The sequence below is a fragment of the Calidris pugnax genome, unplaced genomic scaffold (assembly GCF_001431845.1).
Source record: "Calidris pugnax isolate Ruff unplaced genomic scaffold, ASM143184v1 scaffold34, whole genome shotgun sequence".
In the NCBI taxonomy this organism is placed as follows: domain Eukaryota; kingdom Metazoa; phylum Chordata; class Aves; order Charadriiformes; family Scolopacidae; genus Calidris; species Calidris pugnax.
The window spans coordinates 3,367,989-3,389,013 of NW_015090771.1; the positions used below are offsets into that span (position 1 = coordinate 3,367,989).

At 37.4% G+C, this 21,025-nt stretch overlaps 1 long non-coding RNA gene across 1 annotated transcript in view; it reads left to right on the top strand.

The window, feature by feature from the left end:
• The window catches only part of LOC106887180, a 152,535-nt gene that overhangs the window by 116,010 nt on the left and 15,500 nt on the right, over positions 1 to 21,025 (top strand). The window contains exons 4-5 of the long non-coding RNA XR_001411822.1: positions 3,869 to 4,019; positions 6,142 to 6,292. This is a non-coding gene — a long non-coding RNA (uncharacterized LOC106887180). The remainder of the gene's footprint in view (positions 1 to 3,868; positions 4,020 to 6,141; positions 6,293 to 21,025) is intronic.

The following is a 21,025-nucleotide window of genomic DNA, read 5'->3' on the forward strand; positions in this document are numbered from 1 at the left end:
TCAGCTGAGAGAAAGATTTTTTTCATGTGGAAAACTTCCCTTTATACAAATTTTCTTTATTTTTTTACTCTTTATTTTCTAAAAACACCCTTGAAAATGGAAATTTTTCTTAGCAAAAAGTTTCCTTAAAGGTGTCAAGTTGCCTTAAAATATTTGCTTGCTCTTCTGCTTCAGTTACAACCCCTCACAAGGATTAAAAAAACATAGTCAACCCTACCTTGCTCCTAGTTCCTCACTTCTGTGGTGCCTGGGTGAAAGGCATTCTGCATAAATCTTGCGTGGTCGTGTATGTGTGCAATAAATGCTATGCACAGACAAAAAATACACGCATACACATAGAACATTAATTGAATATACTACTGGTGGGAAAGCTGTGGACATAAATCTTGCGTGGTTGTGTATGTGTGTAATAAATGTTATGCACAGACAAAAAATACACGCATACACATAGAACATTAATTGAATATACTACTGATGGGAAAGTTGTGGAAGGGTACATCTGAGGAAGGATTGGGGCATTTGGCTACTACTGCAGCTCCTGCAGGGTATGATGTTCCAGTCTGCGGAGCTGCCTGTGCCTGCCACTTCTTGCACACTACTCAAGTGGCAATATTTCAGTTCTCTCATTTCTCTCTTATCTTTTGTCCATCAGCTGAGAGAAATTTTCATGCTTGCCTTTTCATTGTTTTTGACATGAATTCCTGGAAAAGATGAAATGCAATTTTTCATAAGGATACTTGGCATTTATTCTTTCCTCTAGGCTACCTGATCCTTATAAGCATCCCATTATGAGCTTGTCATGGTTTAACCCCTGTAGGGAGCTAAGCACCACATGGACACTTGCTCACTCCCCACAGTGGAATGGGGAAGGAAATTGGAAGGCAAAAAGTGAGAAAACTCATGGTTTTAAATAAAGACAGTTTAATAGGTAAACTGCGCACGCAAGCAAAGCGAAATAGGGAATTTATTTGCTGCTTGCCATCGGTAAGCAAAGCAAAATAGGGAATTTATTTGCTGCTTGCCATCGGCAGGCAGGTTTTCAGCCATCCCCAGGGAAGCAGGGCTCCTTCATGGTAATGCTTACTTGGGAAAACAAATTATATAACTCTGCATGTCTTCATTTTCCTTCTTCTTCCCCCAGCTTTTATTGCTGTGGTCGTGTTTACTTGGGAAAACAAAAGACATAACTCTGCATGTGTTCATCTTCCTTCTTCTTCCCCCAGCTTTTATTGCTGAAGATGACATCATATGGTATGGAATATCACCTTGGGACATTGGGGTTGGAGTCAGCCGTCCCAGCTGTGTCCTCTCCCATTTTCTTGTACACCCCCAGCCAACTTGCTGGCAGGGCAGTCTTGAGAAGCAGAAAAGGTTTACTCCATGTAAGCACTGCTTTTTCTTGTACACCCCCAGCTGACTTGCTGGCAGGGCAGTCTTCAGAAACAGAAAAGGTTTACTCCATGTAAGCACTGCTCAGCAATAACTAAAACATCCCTGTGTTATCAATGGTTTCATCACTAATCCAATACATAGCCCCTGTGCTACTATGGGTAGCTACAAGCTACTATGAAGAAATTTAACTCTACCCAAGCCAAAACCAGTACAGACCTCTATACACAGGATCCTAAAATTCTATTTCTTTAATATTCTCCCTTGTGAGTTTTTGTTTGTGTACATATTCCAAGACAGGAATTACATTCATAGACACAAATTCAGCAGTGATCTGAGTTTAATGCATTTTGAATGTATTTAGACAGATAAATTTAATTTTCAATAGAGACTCAGTTTTCAGTAAGGATGTTCAGGTTTCAGTAAAGCATCTTGGAACACCCAAGTGCATTACTTCTAATGCTTTCTGTGAACTATTCCCTTTAATCTTTGGTATTGTCGTATGAGTAGTTACCTTGGTAGCTATATCAAGAAGATATTCTTGCCATTTGTGTTAAAAAGACTGGAAAATCAGGTGACACATTTTAAGAAAGATTGGAAAGGGGTTGTCTTCCTTTTAAAATAAAATATGTGATGATAAAATTTTATGTCCTTTCATTCTCTGATGCCGATGGGGGTAGCAATCGTAAAAATCTTGTTCTTGGCAAGAAAAGACACCTGCTACTACTTTCTTTACCACAAGAAAGTGTGAGTTGCAAAAAAAGTTGAGTATCTGTCAGTCCTTCCCCTGCAACACGTACCTGTGTATGTACCTGGCTTCTTATGTCTTGCTAGCATGAGTGATGCCACTTCCCCAGAAAAGGGACTGTGATAAGTAATGTCACAATCTTTCTTTTTTAATGTTTCAAATATTGCTGTGAAAAGGGGATTGCTTATTTTTTTCCTTTATAAACAATAGACATATGTCATTTGCCTTTTGAAAGGCAAATACCTCTTATCCACCAAGTAGGTTTTCAAATAAATGCTTAAAACATTCCCATTGTGTACAATACAAATGAGTAGTAAAGAAAGATGCTGTATTTTTGGAAAACTGAAAAAACACGGGAACCATATTTTAATATTCTATAGCCAAGAAAAGAAGATTTCAGGGAAAAGATTTTTTTCATATGAAGGTCATCTCTGCTTTGAGACTGATATTGAGAACAGAGACATGTCCTAAAATCCCAGACATCTTCAGGAATTACATTTAATTGGGAGTTTAACAAGTTTAGTAATCAGTAAATTGATGCAAGATAATTTTTTCCCTGCCGCAGGCTTAGTGATGTTTTCCACCGATTGCAGATTGCAATAATCTTAAGTTCACTTAACTAATTGACTTCAGCTTTTGTGGATGTAAGTTGGCCTTGTGATCAATCTATTTGTTGGATATTTTTCCTGGAAGAGAGGGTAGTCTGAAACAACACTGAAACACTGTGGTAAGTTTAATGATGAGGGAGCTATGACAGCTCCATAATTTCCAGCTAATAATCCACTTTTGATCCTTCATGCTGCTAAAAATGCCTTCTAGCTTTACTGAAGTTTTCTAAAATAAAGGTGAAACCCCCTTCTTGTCTATGTAAACAACAAAGGAAATGGCTCACAGCCTGAATTTTCACACACACACACCAGTTCAAAGACATCAACGGATACAAACGTGGGTGTCCTAAAGTCAATTTTCGTACCTTGTAGTTGAATCATTACTCCAACAAGTGACAAATGAAAATGAGTTCTACAGTATTACGAACTTACAAACTAAGCCTTACTATAAAAAAAAAAAAAGGCAACTGCCTTTCCCCAGTGCAATGGCTTTTATAAAAGAGTAGCTACAAAAAGGACTATAAAAAGAGTTCAGAGATCTGGGATTTTTAAAATGAAAATGTGAGTCTTCCGTAGCTTTCCTGAGGCAGGCAGAAAAAAAAAATAATCTTTTGATTAAATCTCTGATATTTGCTTCAGGCTATTGTCTGAAAATAATTTGTTCTCATATATGTAGCAAGCACTTGGGATTGAAGCTCTTTTATAAATCTTTTGCTCTTTTAAAACCAGTACAGATGGTGGGTGTTGATAAAATGTTTGTTGTCTCACTAAATTGTTCAGATAATTTAATTTTGTCAACTAGGATTTATAGTGGTAGGAATATGTGTAGAGGTAGCATTTGTAGAATGAAGAAACTGGTTTCTTGCGTCTGACTTCATGTGTTCAGGGTGTTATCTAATGGATTTATTTCCAGATTAATCTGGCGGAGAAAGGACCCTTCCTCACTTTTGCTGGAGAGCACACATTTTGTTGTATGGATGATGAAGATAGGAAAATCCTGGGCTGGCATATGTAGTTTGGTTGAATTCTAGCATTGCCCTAATGAAGCTGCTTATGCCAGAAAGATGAACTAGTGTTTCCTGTGCTAAGCAGTGTTTTTGCCTCATGTTCTTGTTTCTTACAGAGATAGTGTGTGGGATGCTAAGAAGGCAAAGCAAAGGGCAATTGGAGTCTGGAATTGGGGCAATAGGCAATGACAGCCATTAAAACCAACTTCTATTCAGAACAAAAAGATGGAGAACTGGAGAGAAGAAATCCAAAGGAAGGACAAAAAGGTAAAAGACAAATCAATAAAAAGCAAGGAAACAGGAGATTGGAAAGAGAGCACAGAAGATAATTAAGTTGAACCAAATTGCTGGGGGACGGAGAGGAGGAAGGACTGAAAATCACACTGGTATTGTCTGTGGTTATATTAACGCTTGTATAATGATACATTTTTTGGGCATCCATAGTGAGACCTGAAAATATTACAGTTTTGTCTGCCAACACAGAGGAGCTTTGTTTAGACCCCTGTCTTTCACTGACAGGATTTTATTCAGCCTCCATTACCACAGAGTCTAGATGCTTCTCAGTTCTGCAAACCTCAAGTGAAAGCATTTGACTTGCAGACTGGGGAAATAATTTCTTTTGTGCAATATAGCAAAACATTTTTTTTTTTAAATCTAAACTTCTGAGAATTTCCACTTGGAAAAAAATTCATCTCAAGCTCTATGCTGATGTTTTTGTCTTGATTCAGAATGAAAATACACATTGAAATTTCTCAAGGCTGTACAGTAGAGGCTGGTATTTTTTGTATACTGTCCAGCTCCTGCCATCTCTTTACAGGCAGCCCAAAGCCTTAAGGTCAGAAAATAGCAGTTTGGTACTGTGGACAGAAAATGGTAGGTTCTGCTTTAAGATTTTCTTTTTCCAGTTGCATCTTACCCCAATTGCCATCAATCTGCAGCAATTAACTGTGTTTTTCACTGCTGTCACTTTTTATTTGAGAAGAGCAAACTGTTCTCTCTTTAAAGTGAAGTGCAACCTGGCATTCCAGGTTTATGTGACTGACAAATTCATATTAATATGCTAATCAATGCATGTTGTCACCTTTGTGCTGAGCTCTTTCCTGTCAGAATGTTCTGTGTCCCACGGGCTTTGTTTTTGGCAAGACACTTTGCTAATGCAATTAATCAGCTAATCCACGAATCACCTCCCATCACAGGAATCTGAAATAATCTTTTCTGCTGTATATACTATGCATCTTTTGTCTATGGTGGAATCATATACTCTTAGATAGATCTAGAATATATTTTATCATTATAAATCATTACCAGCACTAGCTCCAAATCCTGTGGGAAGGTGCCACTATATACATATATTTTTTTAAAGCTTGTCTATCTTTGCCATTTACTTCACTGAGCAATCAGTCCAGTGGTCCTTCAGTCTCATGATGTTAAGTCTTGAAAACCTCACAGATCCAAAAGCTCTAATTCTAAATTCTTTATAGAGTATTTCCTGGTTTGCACAGAATCTGTGAAACTAGATTTAGATTCAGAGATAAAAATCTTCAACTTTTAAGAGAAAGGAAGCTCAGTGAAGTGCTCTCCTGAGTTCCCACTGCTATGAAATAATTTTTCAACAGCCACTGAGAGTTTCACATAAAGAGTCAAGCCCCTGCTATTTTTCTCATCCTATAGAAGAGTCTCCGGTAGTTCCAGGTAAGTACAGGATGACTTTGTGATGAGTCCCTAAAAGTGGGCTTCTGGATGAAGACCTGGGCAGCAGGTCTTTTCCAGTACGAAGACGGACAAAGCTGAACCCTCCACATGACTACGATCAGCCTCAGCTTTTTATATTAGAAAGACCCAGACAAGTGTAACACGTTTTTTCCCCTGGTGTGCCATCCAACTTTTTAATATTTGGTGTCCTGGGAATTTACTGAGGAGGTCAGATCTAGGGTCCCATGTTTAATAGTCGTGCTGAGAGCTAGCAAAAAATGTTTTCATTTATACGTTTGATACATACATCATCTGGCTGCGAGATCCAAAAGTAAACAATATCCTGTGCCAAAAAATATTTTGTCTTGTCTCTTAAATTTATGGCCTGATAATTTCTTTGGGCTCTCTCTGTTTTTTTATTTTTAAAAATCAAGAAATAACCATTCTGTATTCATTTTTTCCAAATCCGTTAAGATGTATTAAATATGTTTCTTTTGCAAACAGAGGCTTTCTAGTATTTTTAAACCCTCTCACATAAACTACACCATATCTCTCATTTCTCTTAAATATGGTGGCATTTCTCTGCGAATCTTTTACTATCCTGTCTAGTTATATTTTTTTTCTGAATGGTTGTAGTTGCATTATAGATTCATACTGAGGTATAATTGTGTTTTTTTCTTTATAACCTTTGTAACAGTTCATAACATCCTATTTGAATTTTGGTGGCTATGGAGCCAGTGCTTTCTGGGAACATCTACATTGATTTTGCCATCTTGTCTCAGAGTGGTCTTCACTCATTTATTCTTGACTTCTGAGCCAGTTAACGTCTGACACAGCAGGCCACAGAGGTATGTAGTGAAAGCTCATTATTCCATGAGAGTAGACACTGACTCATTTGGTAGTAAAGGATCTTTATATAGATGCAGTGTTGTTATTACAGGATTTTAATTTTCTTTCAAATCTACTACCCTTAGTTACAGACGGGAATTTGAAAAAATACATACATACCCTGAGAAACCAGAAGGCAAATGAGAAGGCTCTGCAGGTTTTTAGCCTTCCTCCACTAGGCTGGGGATTTTCAGTGGATTGCTTTACCTCCTAAGGTCAGAATCCTAATTTTTGGGTCCTTGAGATGATTGTTCTTGTGTTAGAGAAATGGAAGGGCCCGAGAGAGAGGCTACAGGCTGGCTGTAGAAATCTTTGAAGCTGCCACCCCTTGGGGGAAGGCATAGGTTAGAATAAATGAGACACAAGAATTGTTCTGGTGGAAGAAAGCTGGGTCTTCTGTCACTGAATTTCTTTTAGAATTATCTTTGCATCAGCTAATGAGATATGGATGGGCAGGTTTTTGTTGTAAGAGTCGATTGAGGCAGTAATATGACTTTACCTGTTTATATTTTGCCGAGGTATTAAGAGAAAATTCTATTATTCCTATTCCTATGGGGTTTTTTTTTAAAATTTAAAGTGAAACAACAATAGATTACAAAAATCTGTAGAAAACTACTATTCCCTATTACATGGTACCTGTTTTTTACATCATATGAGAATGAATTGATTCCTTCTAAATCCTGTATGATTTTTCTGGTTGGGATGGTATTCTGATTTTTTTAAATGAAATTCTTCGTAGGCTTTAGGTAGAGTTTTTAGCAGAATTTTAAGAATTACAGAAACCAAAAAATGCTGATGAGAAAAATTGAATGATCTTGGTAGGTTTAAAGTTTCCAGAGGCAAATGATCATCATGTATAAAATGCATAGATTCTCTCCATAAGGAATATGCAGTGTGGCGGATGAAAAGTAAACAATAGCTTGAAGTAATAAATCTCTAATCAGTTAGCATTATAGATTAGAAATGGATAAATGTATCCTTTTTATGACAAAATTAGCATAAAAAAGAGACAGAACATATACTTAATTCCTCATTAGGTATAATCAATTTTGTTGATTAATTTGATCTTCTAATCTTGTTTTGTATCTGTTGGTTAATTTGATCTTCTAATCTTGTTTTGTATCTGAAAAACAAAGTCTGTTCCAGAAACACCTTGATTGCCTAACTGAATGTCATTCTCTTGGGATAAAACATCTAAGAATTACACTGACATAAAAGAAAACTGAAGACAGCCTAAATGACAAGGGGGAAAACTAGCATTTGCTTCAGAATGGCAGGAGACTGTTTACATTTATGTCTGTCATACTTAATTCTTAAAGGTCAATACGGTTTCTTTTTTAGAAAACAATGAATTCAATGTTGTAACAGTAAGACATCAAACACTGTAACAAAGTATATACTGTCATTGAAGAAGAACACTGACGTTTTGCAAGAAGTGTTGGGGAAGTCAATAGAAAACACTGAAGAAGGGAAATTATGTACTTGCAAAGATTAATAAGAATTAGTGGTATTTTTTTTCATTCAGGAGAATGAAAGTATTTGTGGTTTAATAATGGCATCCCTCTAAGGCATTTGGGTCTGAATTTTGATTTAAGGTGGCTAACGTAGAACTGTGAGCCCTTTATCAGCCCAGCTAGTCCAGTGGAAGCCAACAAAACTGTGTAAGGAACTGCTCAGGAGCTGGTGTTTGTATCTGAGCCTGGACTAAAGCAAAATTATTAGCAGTTACTTGACAACAGTCATTGAGATAATCTCAAAAACATGTAAACTGAGGTGCAGAATTGTACTTCTAGGAATATAAATGCTGCGTTTTTGCTGATTAAATGTTTTGGTTAGTCTATTTTTATACCTTGGGGAAATACACCTCAGTCCTTCCATTCAGACCCTCTGATATGGAAGTCCGTTAATAAATTGTGCAGTCTGGGAGGGTTCATTGTTGTTTTTATAATGCCTTATGTGTGGTACCACCTTGCTGAAGGAGGCACCTTCAGCTCCTTGCAGAAACCTGAAAGTTTGATGCTAATAAGAGAGAAGGAGGAGAGCTGAGAAAATGGAATGGTGCTTGGCTTGCGGAAGCAGGAGCTACAGGATACACAGGAGCACATATAGATCTCACGGTGTAGCTACTGTCCAGTAAAGCAAGCTTCTGTAAAAGTAGCATAATTAATTTCAAAGAAGGACACCTCTCCTCTTCCCCCAACCTTCCTGCCTAAACCAAGCCCTATTGATGTTGGTCAAACTAAGCTTTTATTAGATGTTAGTCAAGTTGGTTATTTGAAAAAAAAAAAAGGCAATATTTTTTGTTTCTCAAATATGGTGATATGAAGTTATTTAGCTGGCTGGGAGCAGAGAGAAACAGAACAGAAACAGCTCATTTTGCTGTTAATAAGATCTAGCGTGGTGTCTAATTGGCTGTGCTCAGAAAAGTACAGGGCAGCTAGGACAGCACTGCATTCAGAATGAAGAATAGCCACCTTTCACAAGGTCACCCATGGCTTGTCCTTTGATGCTGTTTGAATGCAAAGACCTTTTCAGATAGTTTAAGACAGACTATCTCATAAATGGCTCACTTTTGCAACTGAAGTAGAAAAATAAACTCACAAACAATAATTCACAGTAATTATCCAAATGATTTTCCAGCAGAGATTTTTGTTAGAAGTACATGGAAGTTAAAGCATGAGACAAGGTTAAAGAAAAGATCTCTGGGTTGTGTTCTTCAGGCATTTACTTAATAATCACTTCTTTTGAATGGCTGTTTTGTGAATTAAATAACTAGTGTTTATTAGCTTTTTTGAAAATGTAAATAGAAATACTGTGCAAATGCTCACTATTATTATTACACATGAATCATTGTATAAAGACCCACAATCACCTCTCAGTCATGGACCAAATCCACCTCCCAATGTTTTTGATAGGATGTATTTCCTCTCAGCTAATGACTAGGCCAAAGTAGTTGACTTTTCCATGTCATTAAGGGAGAAAAACATTTTCTTTCCCAACATTATCATTATATACAGAGACTCTATTAGGAGTGCTATGCCTTTTTTCTTTATGTAAAATAGCTGGTCTTGTAAGCAATATTTGTTCAAATGGTGCAAAAAATATTGTTGGCTTGGAAATAAAACTGAAAGCCCAGTCTTTTTGGTACAGCTAAATAGCTTAGGAGTGACATCATCTCCTCCCTGAACTCAAAGGTAAATTTTTCAGCTAGTTCACAGTGCTGTTTCAGAGAACTGAAATAGAGCTTTGACTGCCACCTCTTCTTGGCAGAGACTTTGAAAAGAAATCCTTGCAATTTGGTTACAATTTCTTACCTTTCTGTATTTTTTGTTCTGCTTCAAGGACAGCACATGAAGCTGTATAATGCCATTTCTCAGCTGTGCCTGCTGTGAGAAATATTCACTACCTTGAAAACTTACTGTAACAAAGCCTTGTTTCTTGTCTCTTCCACCAGTTGTTGTAATAGTACAGGCTGTATCACAGAACCATCTTAAGTGTCATGGCTTAAGAAACTTTTAAGACATGCTGGAATGCAAACACTAATACTCAAAAACTTTTCTCAGTGCAGGAGGTGAGTGACTGAAAATGGAAAAGGAAGTAGAAATATTTGAGGAAAGAGGAAAATACTAAATTCTTAAATCATCTGTTTTATTTGCCCTGCCTGGGCGGATATTGATATTATAAGCCCCTTGGGCATTACTTGTATATGTATTTTTCTGTGTCACCCCACATCCACAGTATTTGAAAATCTTAAATAAACATTGAAATTGCAGTGTTGGATTACAGAAGATAATGTTTAAAGAAGATTTTTTAATGTGTTGCTTTCTGGTGGATATCATCGGCAAGTGCAAAACTGCTGTGTTCATGTTTCCTGTGCTTGTCCTACCAAAAGCTACCAGAGCAAGCTCTGACTTTACCACTCACTTCTGTACAGCAGCTTTGTATTGGTGTTTGCTATATGTCACTGTGCTATGTAATTTGTTTCTCTTTTCTTAGCTTCATTCTCCTTTTTAAACGTGCCAGCAATCAGATGCTTCTTAGCTACAGCATTTTTTAGCATTCATAAACAGGAAAGTTAAGTAGCATTAATTAAGCCCTGTGGTAAAGCTGTGCAAAACGTTTGTGATTTAAGCTTGTATTTCAAGAGCACTAGCCATCTTTCCTTTCATGGTGTTTGCATAGAAGGGTATTATGATACTCTGCAGCGTGTTCCACTCAAGTACAACCATCTCAATGAGCACCCAGAACTTTGTTGTTGGACTTGCAGGACTGAACAGGAGATACAGATGTGGGGCACAGGGAGCTGTGGAGAGAGAGAAGAGTCTTTGTGTGCAGGTGCTAACAACTTTCATGCTTGTCTGAAGTTACTCATCTGACTTGGTTTCTCTGGTATGCTTTGGCATACAGGCAGTTGCTGCCTGAGGGTCAGAGGTTGAATTCGTACCTGACTTTCTCTGCTAAATCCAAGCCTGGGCCTAAATATCTTTTAAGCTCCATTTTCTATATATGTCTTAATACTACCTTTTAAGCCATTTTCTGTCTTACTTGTACTTGGCTCAACCAACAACATAGGCTCTTTTTTTGACAGTTCAGAAGAGTTGACTTCCCCTTGTGCTCTTTTCCTGTGCTGTTGCTGCCTGGGAAAGCCTTGTGTTAGAATACAGCTGGGAGACTAGACAGAAAGATGCTGTGTTTTGCTGGTGGCAAGGCTGTTAGAAAATTTATTTGAACAAATTCATGTACAATTCATTTATCTCTCCTCAGCCCTCTCTTCACTTCTCCATAGGCTGACATGAAAGGCATAAAATACTGATGATGGGATCTGTGCAGTATCTGAACCAATTTCTATCGCTATCGCTTTACAAAGTCTAGGTTTTTTACTTCAGTTTTCTCTAAACAAAGACCATGAAAGAAAACTAAAGCCCCTTAATTTCTAGACCATAAAAAGCTTGACACTAAATTTGTAGGGCTTTAAGATCTTCTTGATTTAATCCACAGAAAATGTCAGGAAATGAAAATGAAACCACGATTTTAGGTGTCTTTTTTTTTTAAATGTATACTGAATTGAAAATAATTTTAGTTGATAATACATTATCATGATTTTTAATAGATTTGTATTAGAACATACAATCTTTACAAATTTCTGAAAAGATTTCTTTGCTGGTTTAACACTTATTCATTTATATGTCCAGTCAATATAACAAGACCTTAAACTTTTAGCAGCCATTTTTTGCTTTGGCTGTGGTTTTGGCCCAGTTCATGTTCAAGACACAAGATTTCAGAAGATGCATTTATAATTAAAGAAAAAGTTTTGTGTCTTACATTTGAAGCCACACATTACAGGCTAAATACATAATAACACAGGATTAAATGGGATCTGCATTTTTGGTGTCTGTTTCCACAGATACATAATTAGGGAGGAAGAGAGAGCAGCAAAAGAGAGCAATGAGTCAAAGTGCAGAGCACAAAAAAATCAGATTTAGTATTTTGTAATAAATGCAAATGAAGTCGTGCTAAACTGCCAACTATGGCAACTGTACAGAGTTGTATAAATTATTGATATAGTTCCTTGGTTTGAAGATAGGAGTAGAAGAATGCTATTATGAAGCTCTTTTCCTTCAAGGTGATGAAATTATGGTAGCTGTTCATCCTGGTTCTGCCATGCTACGGTTACAAGCTATGAAATTCATTGTTAGAATTGAACTTTAATTCCACAGCAAAGATGGTCACTTGTGTTTAGTGGGTGAAGTGGGGATCAGTGCAAACACAACTACTCACGGAAATTTGGTGTGTAAAATTCATTTAGAGAAACACAATTAACAACAAATACAGAAGGTGGGATTTGGAAACTTTGAATGAAAGTGGAAGCAACAATAAAATACATTTTGTAGTTTAAGAAATAAGCCAAATTTAAATTCAGTTCCATCCCTGTAATTGTTGGCCAATGGAAACAAATAACACAGTATGCTGCTGTTACAGCTGAAGTGACATACTTCTCACAGCTTTCATTCCTTGTGTTGATTGACTGAAAAGTTCTCAGTAAATAAGGACTCAAAAAAGAAACTTGGGAACTTGAAGCAGAGCACAAAGGCAGCTGTCAGTGCTGCTAAGGAGTTAATAGAGCACAGCCTGGAGGTAATTCAGAGGTGCTGCCTTTTGTGTCCTGCTTAACCATCAGCATTGATCTGCACCACAGCCTTGTGAACAACTATAAGGATTGATAGAATATGGCTTTGAGGGATAAGAGAAAAGAAAAATAGCTGCAATCGGTTGTCTTCTGATTCCTGTGTGCCTTTCTGTGCTCTTGAGACTACAGTGTTATTATAAGACCTAATTTATTTTCTCTTCAGTACCATTTTGCATGCAATTCCTTAGGGATGAACTATAGCAGAAGAATAACTGTCTGCTAATTTGCATCCAGCTCCTATTCTGGTAAAGATCAGGATGGGTTTTACTGCTCATTTCTGCTGAAGCCGTGCTAGGTCCTTAGCTCTGCTCTAGAGACAAGGAGTAATGAATGACTCCAATGGAAAAGTGTGAGCAGCTAGAAGCTGCCAGGAAAGTAAATGGGCTTCTACTGAGGAACTTGGTGTTTGAGAAGAGGGACAAGAAGCTAAATGACCCACGTGAAGCAAGTACATAAGGAGAGTAGACTGGTGCAAAATTTGTTGACTAGGTGGAGCCCAGGGTTGTACTGAAAACTTTGTCATTTGATTGCCCACTATCTTGGGCACTTATTGCTCTGACACTTTTCTTTGAAAAATTCTTTGCAGTCTACACTGAGTATCAAAGCTGGACTACCAAGAAAAGTACATTAATACAATTCTGGTGTATTCTGTTAAAAGAGCTACATGGGCACCATCTCTTCATGCATCTTGATTTCTTTTCAAAGGAGAGCATGGAGGCTATATTGTCAATAGTTTCTAGAACAGGAATATGATGTGCACTGTACTGTCCTGCCTCCTGAAACTGAAGGTCTCGTTCTCTGCATGAACTATGGGCTCATCTGCACTAGCTGGTTTTGTCTGATGGTTACACGGTGGTTGCATTTTTGTTTGTTTTTCAAGTGAAAAACGAAATGAAATATAAACATAACTCATTAAGTGAATCCTTTCCTACAGTAGGGATTTTTCTGCATATTTTCTGCATCAAAAGTGTGTTCCCTTTGGTGCTGAGATTATTTTATAGTACCTTGTTATTCTATTTATGATGATGCATAGCTGGGGTTTTTATTCTTAAAAAATATTGACTGCAGATATCCCCTGAATGGGGACATTTTTAATTTCCATTCAGAGGGTTTCTGAATTAAATTTACCCCTTCTCTCTTTCTGATGCTGTAAAAGTTTAGTCTCCTGAATTTATGTCTGCACCTGTGGCTGAATTTTATTTACTTATTTTTGAAGGGTCAAAGGCAATAGACTGTCAGCTTTTTAAAGTGAGCGTGCTTATTCTCTGGCAAGTTGTACAGTGCCTACAGTGCCAACAAATTATATTGCTTTGATATTGAATTGGCTAGGTTTAGAAGTAGTTTTAGTACCAAAAGGTACTGCAATTCTAGTGCTCTTTATACTAGTTATAAGGTTATTACTTCATCTACTTCTACAGGTGAAAAGACTATGAGACTCCTACTGTAACTCACGCAAAATTACTGCCAGGGGGATTTTGAAGGCTTGTGGTACATTTCCATGACACTATTGCAAGGGTCAACACATGTAGCTATATGATATAAATGTGATTTCCATCAGATGCAAATATGATCTTTGGTTAAAAATAGATATAGGTCTAGAGAATTGTTAATAACAGCAGGGAGTGAGTAAAGGTAACTCTAAGAGCTGTAAGTGGCAAGTGTATGGAAACCTATGTCTCCTTAAGAATTATATGATTCCCTCAGAACATCAGAGAAATACCCTTTTTTCTACTTGGATCTACAACGCAGAATGAGGGTTAATGTATCATAAATAATGTTTCTAACTATTCTGTAACAGAATTTATGCTTTTCAGTCCTGTTTCTGTTACTGCCAAGTGTGTAATAGCCAGCTGACTAAGAGTCCTCGTCTACAAGGTGTGCAATCACTGTGAAATCCTGTACCTTGCTGGGTGCTATAGTGAATCAAATCTGTCTCCAACTTCCTAAAGGTATGGACCACGAGGCTGCTCTGACATGGCAGTCTTCTGTTACAATTGGGCCAGCGTCCGCTAAAGAACTGAAGAAGTAGCAAAACTGGAAGAGGGTAGGGAGGTAGCCTACAGATGAGAGCACTTATCTGAATGATCTGTGATCTGATACTTACCTCAGTCCTCATCTCTGTATTTTATTCAATGACTGATTAAATATATATCCCAGAAACAAGTGTTGCCTGGGATGGAAGAGGTTGCAAATGCAATGGGCTAGTGACATAACGTGTTGGGGGTCATGAAAGAGAATGGTTTGCCTTAGCCCCAAAGATTATTTATTTCGGTAGTTGGGCTGATGAAGTGTTTATTCCCTAGGACTAAATAGACATAATTGACTGAGCCCAAAGAAGAACAGCTAAGATTTGATGAAATGTCTTGTTGCATACATATTTCTGCACAAAACTAAAGACACCAGTGTCATTGAAAGTTACAGTGATCTGTGTCCAAAGAAAGCTATGCGAAAGCATAAAAGATGTACCTTGTTTCTTCTGGTATTGCACCTTATGTGTGTTCTCAACCAATTACTATGTATGATAGCTAGCGTAAAGACAAAAAGGATTTTAAAGAATGGCTTTGGGGATCTCATTCATAAAAGGACAGTGTAGTTTATTTTTTTCTAAAATCATAAATCTCCTTATCTCTCTTTTGGACCAAGAGAGCATCTGTCGCCTTGTCGTTGGCCAACCCAGGCCAAACTGTGTCATCAAGACAGTTAGCTTGTGTTTTGTTTTGTTCTGTGAAAATCTAACTGTGGACAATAATTCTTTGTATGTAACCATCGAGAGGGATAAATCTTAAAAAATCCCCAAAAGCTAGTGTTTCCCAATCTCCCCACCCAAACCCTACTCTAGGAATTTTAATTAAATAGTTGCATCATTCTAGCAGTCAAATAAAAAATAGCAAACTATACTTTCTGGGAATAATGTCTTTGTTAGGCTTTTTAAGAAAACTAACAAACAAAAAAATAGACCGTATATGGTTTGATTGTATACGTATTTTTACATCTGTTCTTCAAATGAAAAGGACCCTAAACCAAGAAAAGCTAGCTCAAACGACCCTAAACTATTTTGAGGTAGCTTTTAGCTCCTTAGTCTGTAACTTCGATTTGAAAATCATCCCTTCAGCCCCCAGACATTTTGTTTTGCTGAGCTCTCTTCCTGAGAACCATTAGTGTGTGATGCTATTTGTTCCCTGCAAAAGGCTCATCACTACACGTCCTATATGGTCTCTCTGCTCAGATGCAATTACCTTGGTTTGGGCTTAGAGTTAACATGAAAAAAAAAAATAATACATTCACTAATGACACAGCATTTATCAGAGCCAGGGTACCTATGACATGTAGCCTGTTGTGTAGTACACAGTCATGGAGGTTTAAACTGTAGCAATATTCAGTGGGAAAATATTCAGTGTCTGTCTCATTAGAGCTGGGTTTCTTCTTTGAAGGGTGAAAAATAACCCCAAACGGTAGAAAAGTCTAGTATAGACTCTGAATCTTCATAGGGTCTTTAATCATGTCAAGAACTCTGCACCTCGTTCTCAGAGCACCAAGATTTTCACTGACTGCCATACTTGACAACAGATAAGGAGTTTGGATTGCTCTGGCTCTTGCAGTTTGGAATAATTAGGAATAAGAATCTGCCTTGTACCATCTGATAAGAAACATACATACAGTTGAGATACCTGTGAGACTGTGAGAAGGATGGAGTGTTGCCAATAGCCACAAACTGTCAGGCCCACTTCTGCCACCCAGTCAGAGGTTGTGATGATGTCTTATGCTCGAGGACCCATGGCTCGGTTGTCCTGAGTGAGTCTGGAGTCTCACTTCTGTCTAGGTGCATTCAGAGATGACTTGGCAAGTAAAACCACAGTTTTCGTATCTGATATCAAATATATCTCCCCGGCAGATCTTTTGTTTTGAGAAAACAGAACATGTTTGTTTCACCCATGGTAAGTTGTACTTGGTGAAAAAGCCAGTTGCTCTCACAACCTGTAGAAGACTGGGTGCAATTTCTGACATGTCAGGCATTTCTTGCTATTGAAGCTTGACTTCAGACTTCAAACCAAAGAAATAAAAAATTATTCTTTGGAGAAACAACTTTGTGTTAGAAGGGAAAGAAAAAATTTGTGCCATTACTCTGTGATCCTGTTTTTTTCTGTTTCTGGCCTGATCTCCATCAGCATTAGGCATGTATTTTTTTCTTTTAAATAAGCGTATGAGTGAACCCTAGCAAATGTCAAGGCTGAAACATCTCATATGCAGAATAGTTCCTCTAAAGGTGTCAATTTCTGGAGAGTTCAAAACATATTTGAATGGTTGCTCCTAAAGTAAACTACCACCAGCAGCAGAGTGAGAAAAAGGTTTTTTACAAAAAAATGTTGGCCTCGCTTGGAGTTCAAATAAATTACTGTTTCAATTCAAGCAGGTTTATCAGTCCATTAAACTTATATTAACTTAATCTTTATGCCTTTAAGACTTGAAGAAACAAAAATATCTTAGGGTCTAGGACTGACCAGATATAAGGGGAAAAAGTGACAGAGAGTAGCTGACAGGTTGCCCAGAGAGACTGTGAAAGAATGAAATCTTGATATTTGTAGTTTCTTTGAATATTCCCCCATGCTTTCTGTCTTTCGTGCTCTGTAGTTGCTGTTGAGATTGCATTGTTGTTCTGAGATTTGACAAAAAAAAAGTTAAAAATAAATAGAATAACAATAATATGGCATTAATTCATGGAAATAAGCAAGAATTTAAAATTGGACAAAGAGAAGGATAAATGCATTAAGATGCATTAAGATGCTGACACCTGTTAGTGTCTGAAGCAAATAAATTTAAGTAAAAGATGCTTTGATGTTTTAGCTGGGAGGAAGTAGCACTAATGGTCTTTACTTGAGCAATTATGGCAATTGAAAATTCCTGCTGTGATCAGTATTTATTAGATATTAATGTTTTGGTAATACTCCATATTGCTGCTAAAATCTAACTAATTGGTGGTACTTTTATAAATACAGACAAAAGCATATTCAAAGGTAGTATTAACTGGCATTTCCTAATGAGCCATTTCCAACATTTTTAGTATTCTAAATGTGCTTCAGCCTTTTGGTGCTTGTAATGCTCTGGAAAAAAAAAACCCTAAATTCTTACTGGCACTGGTTTCCTTCTCCTTCAGCTTTCCCTTCTCTGGAGGCTGGAAGGAAGAGTTATAATTATCTTGTCTGTCCTTCTGAGTATCTCAAGCCACTGAGTTCTAGCCAGGAATTCCTTCAGGAAAGGAGATGAACTCTCTCCACAGCTGATGGGTCCACCTCTTTTGGAAAAATGTTCAGTTTCAGTTCCACAGCTCTAAGTTCTGCTACATCCTCTGGTTACCTACTACAAATATTTATCCCTGTGACCACTTCTATTGGTATTATCTATGTGTGCTCTTTGCAAAACATCTCTTCCTGTCTTCCAGTCAGGACTGCATCTATGTGAAACTGTAGTATCCTTTACCAACAGTCAGCCATGGGATTGTTAAATCCACAGCACCTCTCTTAAAGTCTCTCCCTCCATCCTTGCTTTTATTCCCTGCTCGGTCAAGCTGTTCCCACTTTTATTACTGTTCTTCAAGCCTATATGCAGCTTTTCAGGTATTTTAGCGACTTCTAGACGTTTTAAAGCAGTTTAAGCTGAAATCCTGGATTTTTATCCGAGTTGAAGCCTTATTTCTATCTGCCCAATTTCCTCTTCTACTTGTGTGGCTCATTTCCCCTGCATTTGAATTAGATTGTTTCCTATATGAAAAACGAGAGCTTTCTTCTCAGATCTTGCAGTCCTGGTACAATCTTTGGATACATTTGCTGTCAAATTCTGTCAAGTGTCTAAGGAGCACGTGGGACCTGTGACGCTAAGGAGCTGTAGGTAGCCACAATGCTGCCAAATTTCAAGGCTTTGTAACACACCATGAGATGCTAGAGATTTTCAGTGAATGGCTTAGGCAAAATGACATATTCTCCCAAGCCACCTCCTGGGATACAACTGAAACTTCCCCCTGCAACTCTCAAAAGAGCTGAAGTTGGGACTAATCACTATATACTATGAAAATAGCCTAATTTCTCTAGTGAGACATGATCCTATAAACACATGCACACAAGCATAATCTTTTTTATTGATATCTCATTGAAGCTGCAGATATGCATATCTATCTGAAGCTGCAGATACACATACAGTTGAACGTTTGTGGCATTAGTCCTAAAGTTTATGTATTATATATAATATGGGATATTTTTGAAGAGGGATTGGTTTTTGACTGGGACTGGGTGTAGGAAACCGAAGTGTTATTATGGCAGAAATAATGCTGTGCTGCTGCAGTTTTCTCTTTAGGACTCTTCCCTGGTTAACAGGAGGTTTTGGTGGAATTTCTGAGTAGAGATTAAATGGTTCACATATCAAAAATGTGTGCTGGGGGGGTGGAAGGGGAGGACACATTTACAACTCATTAGTTTAACTAATGTATTGAAGTAATTATTTGGTGTGTTAGTCCTCTAGAGATTGCAATGATTTGTTTTTCTTCTGCAGAACCATCTGGTTGCCATACAGCCCTGTTTATTAATTTTACCCCTGGCTCTTCCAGAATGAATATGGTGGCTTATTTATCTCTGTATTTATTACTGCTTTAAAATAAGTATCTTCCTAAAGTGTCTTTTTGAGACTAATCTGCTGGGAGAAATCTGGAAATTTGTGACTTCTTTCCTTTTTTTTTTAAGGTATGTTAAATCAAAGCATCTCTACTACTATCAATGACATATCTCTAATTTGCATCTAGTCTGTGTCTATAAATTGTCCCTGGCCTAGAATTCTAAGATTTCTTTCTGACGGCATTACTTCTATATTTTCTTACTCTCTTTCCACCCTCCCTGCCCATTTTCTCTTTATGTTTACTAACTGAATGTCAATAAAAAGTAGAATATTCATTCATTAAACAACCTGTTCGTTGTCACACCAGGGCCTGATATTTCTTTAGAAGACACCCACTGATCATATCCACTCTATTAGATTCCTTACATTTTTGGAAGAAGTTCCTATTCTTATTCATCTGAACGACGAAGAAGATATGATTTCTGAAGCACACATAGAAACTCTGGGGTTATTGAATGTTAGCTGTCTTTTATATTGCAGAAAGACTTTGCAATATGTCAAAGCATAAACTTTTTTGATTAAATGGGCCAAGTCAATGTGTAGACCAGATTGTGTCTTGAGACAAAGTACATTTTCAGATAAGTTTTACATGTTTTAAAAGATTCTTATTTTCTATGAATATGGTGCCTATATCGCATACTACCTACATGGAACAGTTGTTGCTATTTTTGGAATATTTTTAAGAGCTAGCTCTCATTTTCAAATGGTCTTCCTCAAATCTAACTGTTTACTGACTTATCCAAAGTCTCAGAGGAAATCTACAGCTTTAGCCAGGAGTTTCTACCTTGGACTCCTAAACATTAATCTTCCTTAAGCATCTTTGCAACCCAATCTCCTAAATGTCTCTTCAGACTTTTCTTGTCTTTTAGAGTTGTAGCCACTGAAAAAACAGATACTTAGAGTTATAAAAGTAGTATCAGAAATTCTGCTTAGATTAATGATCCAAGGGCTCTTCTTAAGATAAAGTGAAGAAAAGCTTGCATATTACTTTAAATAATAAGAATATCAGTGCCCCACGCGAAGGATTCTTGATGACCTCCTCTGTTGGCAGATCTCTCATGGCTGTCTACTGCTCCACTTGGATAGCTCGCCACATTAAGATAAGACCATTGTCCATTAACTTAGTTGTATTTTGAAATTATGTTTTGAGGTTCAAGTGCCTTTCAAGGTAAAAGGAATATTTTCAGCACTGAAGTAGATGCGTGGGTTTGGAAAGCACAAGTAATGCATTATAACAGTCTCATATCACAAGTCAGATTGTATATAGCTTAATTACAGATTAAAAAAAAATCCTGTATAAAATTAATGTATAGACCACTTCATCCTCATCCATCTGTGTTAATCCCTGGCTGAAAACTGCATATATCACAGTGGGATTAGCAGCTATTTCTTAAACACACCAATTTTTTTTCTGCAATGTAATCATTGAAGCAACACCAAACTCAGTAGTGCCTTCTTTTCCATCAGCACTCGATAAGTAGAGAAAATGTAATCACATTACAAATGGAAAGCTAAGGGAAGTGGACACATTTGCTTTATTTTGAGAGATAAAGTGCTGGAATCCTGCTCCTGCTGCAATGTAAGAAGAGTCTTTTATGATGCTGGAAAGATGTGGCCTGAACCCTACACCATGTTTGTTCATACATCCAAAGAAAGTATGGCCATTTTACATAAAAATTATATGCCTTGTTGCTAGGAATTAATTTGGGCAGCAGGAATTTCTCCTTTGTTCCACGGTCTCAAAATCCCCACACTTCTTCAGCCTCCCAGTAACCAAACAGGTTAGGGTTAGAGTTACAGGATGGGGTGAGGGCTAGGAGGTTAGTGTGAGGGGATAGTGTTTAGG